Source organism: Vigna umbellata, chromosome 7 (assembly GCF_029865625.1).
Source record: "Vigna umbellata cultivar VRB3 chromosome 7, Vumbellata_1.0, whole genome shotgun sequence".
In the NCBI taxonomy this organism is placed as follows: Eukaryota; Viridiplantae; Streptophyta; class Magnoliopsida; order Fabales; family Fabaceae; genus Vigna; species Vigna umbellata.
The window spans coordinates 7,902,630-7,913,543 of record NC_142171.1 but is presented as its reverse complement, the minus strand read 5'-3'; the positions used below and the strand labels follow the sequence as shown (position 1 = coordinate 7,913,543).

The 10,914-nt window shown below is 36.7% G+C and overlaps 1 pseudogene; it reads left to right on the top strand.

Annotated features, from left to right (window-relative positions):
- The first annotated feature begins 9,220 nt into the window (after window positions 1-9,220).
- Window positions 9,221-10,554, top strand: LOC148195087 (uncharacterized; annotated as a pseudogene).
- The last annotated feature ends 360 nt before the right edge of the window (window positions 10,555-10,914 follow it).

The following is a 10,914-nucleotide window of genomic DNA, read 5'->3' as shown; positions in this document are numbered from 1 at the left end:
AGAATTTTATTCTGTGCTAGCAGAGCATCATGCGTTTGTAATTGTAGAACCCCTTTCTGTGGCATAGGAGCTCCTCTTTCATTGTGCAGCTCATTATCACTTGTAGCCATATTTTCAATGATTTCAGTTGCTTCCTCTGGAGTCTTCCATTTGATATTGCCTCCAGCTGAGGCATCTAGCATCATCTTGGTTTGTGAACCAAGCCCTCCAAGGAAAGTTAGGACTACTTCTTGATCTTCAAAGCCATGCGTGGGAGTTTTACGTAACAAGCTTTTATACCTATCCCATGCATGTCCAAGTGATTCTTCCATGCCCTGCTTGAATGAAGATATCTCTTGCTTTCCCTTAGTCACTTTAGATTGTGGGAAGTATTTATTCAAAAACTTTGCAACCACTGCTTCCCACTCCGTGAAACTTTCTTCTGGAAAAGAGTTCAACCAAAGCTTAGCATTGCCTCCCAATGAGAAAGGAAACAAGCTAAGTTTGATAGCTTCGTCTGGCACCCCATTAATCTTGACCGTGTTACAGATCTCATTAAATGTTGTAAGGTGCTCATATGGGCTTTCATGTGATAACCCATTAAATTGATTACTCTTTACCAGTTGAATTAATGCTGGTTTGACCTCCATGTTGGCTGCATTGACTCTAGGCCGAGCTATGCTATTGAAGTGCTGAGGTCCAGCAAGATTAGTGTAATCTGCAAGAGTTCTTCTAGCATTATTATTGTTCTCCATACTCCCTGTGCTATGAACAGAACCTTGTGGTGATGATTGTAGGAGAGTTTCAGGAGAAGGGAAAAGTTCTCTGGACGTTCTGATTCTTCTCCTCCTTCTACTCTCGTCTAGCCCTTCAAGTAGTGGTTCTGTTGTTTTCTTACTTCTAGTTCGAATTGCCTTCTGCATGCACAAGAAAACAAAACCCTAGAACAGATTTGTTAGCACAAAAAGATATAGAAGAAAATAAAGATTGAAAAGATATAAGAAGATAAAAGATTTAGAAGATAGAATCAAATAAAATAGAATAAAACCTAATCTAAAAAATAAAATCTAATCTAAAAGATAAAATAAAATAAAATCTAACCTAACCTAAAAGATAGAATAAGAATAAAATAAAATCTAACCTAAAAAGATAAAAAAATAAAATCTAATAAAATAAAATAAAATCTAACCTAAAAAGATAAAAAAATAAAATCTAATAAAATAAAATAAAATCTAATCTAAAAAGATAAAATAAAATCAAATAAAAACCGAAAAATAAAAAACAGAAAACAGAAAAACAGAAAACAGAAAAATAAAATAAAAATTCGAAATTAAAATAAAATCTAATCTAAAAAGATAAAAATAAAATCTAACCTAAAAGATAAAAATCAAATCTAAAAAGATAAAAAAATAAAAACAGAAAAAATAAAAACAGAAATTCAAAATTAAAGTCAAAGGTAATCAATAATCACACAAATTAACCAGTTAAACCATGAATCCCCGGCAACGGCGCCAAAAACTTGATGGTCAAATTTGTAAGCACCAAAATATGATGTCACAAACTTGTTTCACAATCGGCAAGTATGACCGAATCGTTCAAGTAATAAAACTTGGTAAGACCAAGTATCGTTCTTCCCAAAGGACTTACGGCCTAGTTTAGTTATGTGGTTTCTTGATTAACTAAGACTTACAAACGAAATATTTGAGTTTAAAATGCAAGACAGAAAATAAACATGTATGCATGAATTTTGATCAATGGCAAAGACAAAAGATAAACACTTTCAATGGAATATATGAATGAATATGTTGTTGGGGGTCAATTTCATCTCATCCACTCTCATATATTTTAGGAATTCAACATTCAAATCATCATTGTTAATGCCACTCTCTAATGTACCATTCTAGATGGCTTCTCCCTAATCAAATAGTTCATACAATTCCTAGCATTCCTAATGATTAGTTCATGAGTGCAGGAGCTTAAAGGCAACCAATAGAATATTGTCAGTATAATATTGGGAGAAATTCCCCGGATCTAGACTTCCCCGTACGTGTCCGTATCGACAAAACCAATAATCATGCATTAGAATGAGTTAAACAATGCAAGCATTGAGCAAAGAGGAAAAACCCTAACTAATGATGAAAGAAAGCATATGTCTTAATTCAAAGATGTACTCAACAAATCCATATATGAGAGCTTCAAGAGATTACATTGATTCCCCAACAAACATACAAGGTTTAGTTCACCATATTCATGGTGAACCTAGATGAATAACAATGAAAGTATGAAAGAATAAACCAAATAAAGTGGAAGAGGTAGCCTGAGCATCCAAGATCCTCCTTCAAAGGGGTGAAAGAGAGAGTGTTTGCCTCGTTTCTGCCAAAGATCTCTAACTAAAGGACGTGCAAGCCCTTATATACTAATCTAGAGTTACAAAAGATTACAAAAGCCCAAGCCCAAAAAGTGCCGCTCAGCGCCATTTACCGCTCAGCGGTGGTTACGCGTCTTCTTTCTTCCCCTCAGCGGCCATTTGCCCCTCAGCGGTTCCAACGCCACCTCTTGAGTGCCGCTCAGCGGTAGTTTGCCGCTGAGCGGTGCCTTCGACTTCTCTTTTTGCACTCTTTCTTGTCTTTTCTAATGTCCTCTCTCTCATTCTTCACTTCTTTCACCAAATTCACCTCAAAACCTGCACAAAAACACTCAAATCAAGCATAAACCTGTCCAGCTCTCTTATTTCTGAAAATATAAACAAAATGCATGATTTCAAGCTAGTTTCTAAGTCTAAAGGTTGCTTTTAGTATCACTTTTAAGCATGAAAATAACAGTTTTTCAACTGTTATCAGAATGTTATCTTTTCCCTTTTTAATCCTACTAAGATGGTCAACTACTAAATTATGTGACCCACTTCTGTCTTGAATAGGAGTCAACTTGTCTTTCTGGTTCTTGACCATTGTGATTCCATATTTCTTGGGAACCACATGTATAGGGCCCACCCAAGTGCTATCAGAATTTCTATATATAAGACCTGTTTGTAGCAACTTGGTGTCCTTTTTCTTTACAACCCCCATCAGTTGAGGATTCAGTCTTCCTTGAGGTTGTTTCACTGGTTTAACATCCTCCTCCAAAAGGGATGGATTCCCGGCATGTCGGTGGCCATCCAAGAAAATAAGTCCCTATTGTTCCACAAGACCGACCTGATCTCTTTTTCCATCTCGAATTCTAGTCCCCTAGCCATTATTGTGGTTTGGCAGTCATTTTCCCAACTAAGACTGGTTGTGTTCTCCCAATGGTTCTACCCGGTCTTTGGTATTTGTTCGCGGGTCGAGGTCCTCCATAGCCACTTTTGACCGATTGGTTTTCCTCCTGGCCGTTCGGGTCAAGTTTTAGGCCAACTGCGTAGCATTCTCTCATTGTCCTCTGATCCGCCTCTATTGAGATTGTTGATAAGGGGAGCACTGATTTAGCCAAACCTTACAATCTCAAAGAACTTCTTGTTTTTGATGATGACAACATTATTAATAACAACATGTGTTTTTATGTGTTGTTTATGTGTTACATGTTCATAGCTTTCATGTTTATGATTATCTGAGAACATGTTTGTGTTGATACTGTCATTGCTGCAATTCACTGTGTTTTACATGAGATCTTATCTGTGAATGGATGACATATGTTTGAGAAAAGGAAAACCACATGCACTTTTGTTGAACTTATAATATGTGGCAAAACAACAGTTTTAAGTCGACTTCATTATGAAGTAAGTCGATTAAAACTCTTGGCTTTGCACAAAATTTTTCGAAGTGTCCTGTGAGTACTTTTGGAAAGAAAGTTTTTCAAAACTGCATTGAAGTATTACAAAGTCGATTGTATGCTTGAAGTATTACCAAGCATTGATTGTGAGTCAACTGTATTAAATGAAAAATCAATTAAGTTGGTTTGACTGCTACTAATTGTTATAACTGTCTGAGTATAATCGACTTTATTAGTAGCATAGTCGACTTAGGAGCGTCAATTTTATGGAAAACTATATATAGACGCAAATTTGATTTCTGAATAGACTTTTCTGAATCTAACGTTTTGATTGAATTGTTTCAGATTATTGATCTCTGGTAGAACGTGCTAATGCTCCACGTATCCATCAAGAAAGACCGAGGTGTTCATTATTTGGTGATTGCTTGACAGGCAAGAATATGTGCGCATTGACTAATTGATCAACCTGCACTTGAGGTGTCTGATACGTGATCAACTTCTTCTCTCAATCTTGTGAAGATTGTGGCTGTCCTGTTGTGACTACAGGAAGAGAACGTGTGGCGTTCTGTACTTTGGGGATTGTTTAAAGTGATTAAAGACTGCAGGAGAGGGGACATCTTGCTGTTGTTCTTTGTTTGTGTATGCCTATATTTTGATTAGAGGGTTAGAGAGGTGTTTTATATTCTGACGTGGAGGTCACTATAAAATCCTTGTTGTAAAAACCTTGATCATTATAATGCATTTGCTTCTTGGGATTGGAAGGACACTGGATGTAGGAATTTATATGCCTATGTTTGAATTCTCTATCCCTGCATTTTTAATTTTCTAAGTCGACTTTACTTTTCACGTAGTCAACTATTTCCGCTGCACTTAAAAAATCTTATTCCTTGCGATTCAAGAAACTTTTGAAAGATCATCCTTTTTTGAAAAAGATTTTTAAAAGACTCTGATTTTTGTGTTTCACCAATTCACCCCCCTCTTGGTATTGAAATTAAGCCATTCTATTTTCAACAATTGGCACCAGAGCTGGTTTTAATAAGATATTTTAAAAACAAGTTGATTACTTTTTCTTTAAGTCGACTATTCCTTGAAAATGGCGTTCAGTTTTCAAACCTTTGGTGAAGGTGCATCAACCAATAGACCACCACTACTTGCTGGTTAAAACTATGCTTTTTGGAAAATCTGGATGCAAATCTTTCTTGAATCCGTGGATAAAGGTGTTTGGGATGCAACACTAAACTGTCCATATGAGCCAACTCATTTTATTAATGGAAAAACTGTGTTGAAAACTGTCATATATTGGTTGAAAATATTTATTACTTGACTTGGACGTTAGCAAAGTTCACACAGAGTAGAGACAACTTGGATGCTATGCTGAAGGCATCTGGAAGAGCTGTATTGAGACAAGGCATTGGCTACAAAGCTCAAAGCACCAAGACAAACACAGAAATTTGTTGATATAAGTAAGCTTGTTACACATGCATGTTTCTATTGTAAAAATATTGGACATAATGTTAGAAACTGCTTTTATAGAAAGGTTGAAGTTCCTAAAGGATTATATAGATGGATTCCCAAGGAACAACTTTCTGCTAACAAACAAGGACCCAAATTCAAATGGGTACCTGCATCAAAAATCTAAGTTGTTTTGTAGGAAAGAAAATGATGTTGTAGCAGTGCAGAACTCATGAATGAACTAACTTGATGATATCAAACTTCTTGAGTATCTACAAGTGGTAACGATTATTATCTCACTGCATCATGCATGATATTTGTTTGAATGATTGTTTGATGAATGTATGATTGTTGATTGATTGATTGAGATTGTTTTATGTGAAAATCCATTTTCGCGACTTTTAATCGATTGGATTAAGTACATAGTCGATTACATGTTGCTATATAAATGTTTCTGTTTTTGTGAAAACCTTCTGTCATACAGAAGTTAACTTTACAATTAATGAAATCGACTAGATATCTCTATTTTGGGCTTTCTCTGTTTTGAAATTTTAAGTTGGCTTGAAGTGTATTTGTATCTTGGTTCGCGCCATAAACGCATGTTTCTATAGTTGTGATACTCAAAACCCTAGAAACTTCTGTGAAAGGTGTTCTATGAATTTTGAGAAAAATGGCATCATCATCCTCATCTAAGCGTACCAAGTGTGATGAAGGACCATCTAAGCTTAACATAAGACCTTTAATAAGAGCCATGTCCAAGAGAATCCAAGAGGAAGAGGGAGCACTCACTACCTTACTCTTATGGAGTATTACTTACTAAGTTCTCTTTCTCTTTGCTAAATACTTTTACATTGCTTTTTTAGAATATTAATAAAAGGGAGGAACCATGTCTATGCAACTTAAAAAGGCTGCCACGTAAGAAAACCAAAGAAGCACAAATGGATGGTTGGTGCCCATGGCCTTTGCACTACGTTCAACACCAAAGACAACAACTCCATCTTCTTCAATTGCTTTGCTGAGTTAGCAATTATAGCTTGCTTCCCAAGCTTCCTCCATCTGTTTTACAGCATGTGCACATTTAAAATAACTTGCACAATACGTTTTAGAAGTTCTCCTTCTTCTATAAATAGAGAACTTCATCACTTGTAAATGTAACTTGATTTGAAGTAAGGAAATGCTGCCAATTTTCAGCTTTTACTCTCAAGTTCAACCTTGTGCATTGTTATCTTGCACCTCCTCTAGCTTCTTTCCCCATTGGAAAGCCTACTGAGCTAGAACTCTACCAAGTACAGCCACTCAACACCTCCAGCATATTCACAAACACCTTACGTGCACTTCGTAACTCCACTGATTCATTCAATCCGCTGCCAGTTCTCTGCATTGTGGAGCTTCTTCTGCGCATCCTGGAGTAGCTTCCATCATTTGGTATCAGAGCCAGTCGGTTTCCATGCTGCCACTGCAAGAGCTAAGTTGCTCTTTCATTCATTTCCAGTTTGTACGTGTTGTGCTGTTCTCCTGTCATGCTATTTTTGATTTTTTTTTTCAATTCTGTTCGTCTTAATTCGTACTTGAGCTTGTTGTTTGTGTTCATTCAGTTGTTCCTTAGTGTTTCTTCATCATTTTAATCGGTGCACTTTGTTTGTTTGAGTTCAAATTCAGCTTTCTAAATCAATTTCAGTTTCTGTCAAGTCTTGTGCAAATGTTTTTGCAGTTTTACTCTGTCATCACGTATTGCATCTGCTCAGTTTTGAATTTTTTTTTACGTTTTTCATTGAATCCAGTGCACTTGCTAGCTATATGTTGATCTATAAAGCAATGACAGAAAGTCAGCTTTGATCATTTGAGCTCACAAGCATGGTACACTGTTTTCCAGTCCACATTCTGCAGAAAAACTCATTTTTTGGTTTGATTTACTATAATCTGTTTCTGTCCAGATTTTTGGATTCTAAAGCTTGAAACAAGTTTGTTTGTTGCTTTCACATATGTTTCAAGTGTTAACAATCAGTAATACACATTGCATTCCAAAATGAGTGGTTGAGTTCTTCATAATCTGTTTTCCAAATTCTGCACAATATTTCCAAATCTGGTGCATTGGCTATAAGCTGTTTCAGACCAGATTTATTGGTTCTTAAGCTTTTCCTTGGTGTTGTTTAGCAGTGCTGGAAGTCTAACAACTCATTTTAATCACAGAATTGCAAAATGCATGGTTGAGTTGTTTAAATCTGGATTTTACTACTGTTACAGAATTTTGTTTCAGTTTAGCACCGTGCTATAATCTTTGCCATGTCTTAGGTCACTTTTTAATCTGCTAGTTGGTAATCAGCAACTAGATCTAGTGGATTAGGATCTTTCTTGTGCATTTGATTGAACCAACCATCATTGAATCTACTGTTTTCAACATTTTGAACCAATATTAATGCATTTTTCTGCATTTTGAGCAACTGTCACAGTGATTTGGTGAACCAGTGTTTTCAGTGCAGTGTGACCATTTGAACAAGTGTATTTCACCATTTGAAACTTGTTTTAACTATTGCCTTGGTCCATTTTCATTAAATCTGCAAAATCATAGTTTGACCTCCCATTTTTGCTTGAAATTTGGAACTCAACAAGTAATATTGTGATTCAGTAGATTTTGGCACAGTTTGGTTATTTCTATACATATATTTGGTGCATCAAAGTTCATCTCTACTGCTCATTTGGTCATTTTTACACCTTTGTGCCAAATCACTTCCTAAAACATCAAATTTGTCTAAATTGGGAAGTGCACTACTGATTTGTTGCTGCAGTATCATTCTTTGCTGTCTAAGTGTTTGTACACACCAAAATTGATGAGATAAACTTGTTTGACATATCATTGGAACCTTGGATACACTGTCATTCGTTTTGCACATTGCTGTTCCAATTTTTCCAGCCACATTTTTGGTGCAGTATGCATTTCTTTGCTGTTTTCTACACTTAAAAAGTTTCAATTTGCAATTTGGATTGGCAAAAGCTAGGGGATTCTGTTCCAACCATTTTTGCCTCATTATACAAGTGAATTCAAATCATTAAAAAGCACATAACCCCTACAATCCAGTGTTCACGAATCCAAAACCAGAAAACACCAAAATCTGTTGTTCTTTGTGGCATTTTGTCAAACAGTTTGGCATTTTCACCAAACCCTTTCACTGCACTTGAATTTGCTCTTTGTTTTGAGTTTTTTCTTGCTTTTCTAATCTGTTCTAGACCCTATCTTAGGTTCCTTTTGTGTGCTAGCCTTTATTCCAGCCCCAAAGTGTTTAGAAATCACCTTTTGTCTGCTAGCCTTTTTTCAAGTGGACTTCAAGAGCAATTTCCATTGGCTGTCCAGCACTTCTTTGCAGCAGAAAAACACCACTTTAAAGTTACATTTCAGCTCATTTATTTAGCTGTTGCTGCCACACTTGGCATTGTTTACATTGTCTTACACTTCATTGTATAAGTGGCATTCTATCACGGAACCTTTGTAGTAAATTATTCTTTGCTTTTGAAACTTGAGTTACTTGGGAAAATGCTTATCAAGCAATTCCAAGTATTCCATTAAACATTGTAGTAGTCTAGTTGCGCATCTTAGTGTGGAAGTGTGTCAAGTGGCTCCAAGTGTCATTTGCACTTTCACTTAGGGTCGTTTTTCTTTTTCCATTCATTTCATACTTCCTTTCTTTTGCTTGTTGAATATTTGTGTTCTACGTCTCCGTGATAGCTAGGTGTGCTACCATATCGACAAGCCTTCGTTTGGTTTATTAGGGGCATAACATCGTTACATTCCAAAAGGTTTTGAAAGACTTCTATCTAGAAACTTGGGTCAGAAACGTCAAGAGACACTCTAGCTAAGGAAGGACAAGGTTTCTAAGCTTGTCCGTTGTGACTCACCTCTCCTTCCTGGGAGCTATTTGGTTTCTTCACCTTTAGAATCTCTATAGAAGTCATTCACCAAATACAAACAAATCCTCTTTTCCAAAAGTTTTGATTCATACTTGTGCAAGGCTTTCAAATTTTGTGAAAACACTTTCTCTACTTCACAAGCATGAGTCACTCTAGTGTTCAAGGTAACACCAATCATGATCAGGACAACATAGAGTTGAGAGAAGAGCTCAATAGAACCAAGGCTGAGTTACATGAACTAAGGCAAATGGTAGCCAATTTTACTCTCATTCAAAGAGGGCATTCAAAAGGGGATCACTCTCATAGGCAAAACCATGATCATGATGATCATTTCCAACATAGTGATCACCATAGTTATCACCCTTATGATCACTATCAACGCCCTCCTAGGCGTCATCATAACCATCGAGACCATCCTGTGGAACCTAAACTTGACCTCCCACCCTTCTTTGGAAGAGACAATGTAGAAGAATACTTTGAGTGGGAGATGAAGGTTGAACAGATTTTTGAGTGCTACCACATAGATGATAGGAGGCGGGTGACCTTAGCTACTTTGACCTTTCAAGGAGCAGCCCTCTATTGGTGGACATCCATCATAAGAGATCAAAAGATGCATGGCGACTACACCATCCAATACTGGAATGAATTGAAAGCAGCCTTACACATAAGGCATGTCCCAGCCTATTATGCTAGAGAAGTCATGGACAAGCTCCATCGACTTCAACAAAGAAACATGAGTGTTGAGGAATACCGACAAAAGTTAGAATTACTCATGTTAAGAGCTGGGATAAAAGAAGAGGAGCGATTCACCATAGCTAGATTCTAGAGTGGATTAAACTATGAGATTAGAGATAAGGTTGAACTCTTACCTTACTTAGATCTAAATGACTTTGTCCAGCTATGTGTGCGAGTGGAAGAACAAAATAGAAGAAAAGCTTCCACAAATAGATCCTACCCTACTACATCTTCATATAGGAGAGATCTTAAGAGGGAGGGTAGTTTTCCAAGATATGAAGAATCAAAAGAGAGAGAGCGAGAACGAGAGAAAGATAAGATCAAAAGCAAGGATAGAGAGCTAAGAAAAGAAAAAGAGAACTCTAAAGGAAAGGAACAACGGCCTCTAAGAGAGCAAATTAGAGATCCCAAGGGTAGGGAGACTAGATGTTTTAAATGTGGGGCTAGAGGACACTATTCAACTGAGTGTCACTTCAAAAAGTCAACCTATATCCTTGAGCATGAAAATCATAGTGAGGTATCAACCTCCAGTGCGTCTGAGTTGTCCTCATCTGAAGAGGGACATGAAGCTCCACCTTGTGATGGAGATCTTCTTATGGTTAGGAGACTCCTTGAAGCAAAGCATGTTGAGTTAGAACAATCTCAACGAGAAAACCTATTCCACACACACTGCAAAGTTTTTGATAAAACTTGTTCTATGGTTGTGGATAATGGTTCTTGTTGTAATTGTTGTAGCTTTAGAATGGTGGAAAAGCTAGGCTTAACTCCTACTCCTCATCCTAACCCTTACAAACTTCAATGGATAAAAGAGGATGAAGGAATAGTTGTTAAGGAACAAGTAAGTGTACCAATTTCCATAGGCAAGTATGAAGATCAAATCATTTGTGATATTGTTCCAATGGAAGCAGGTCACATCTTACTTGGGCGACCTTGGCAATATGACAAACAAGCATTGCATGATGGGGTCACCAACAAAGATCACCATCCAACACAAAGGCAAAAAGATTATCTTGAGCCCTCTTACACCATCACAAGTATGAGAGGATCAAATAATACTTAAAAAAAATTGGATGGTGAGAAAAAGCTCAAAAATAAAACAGT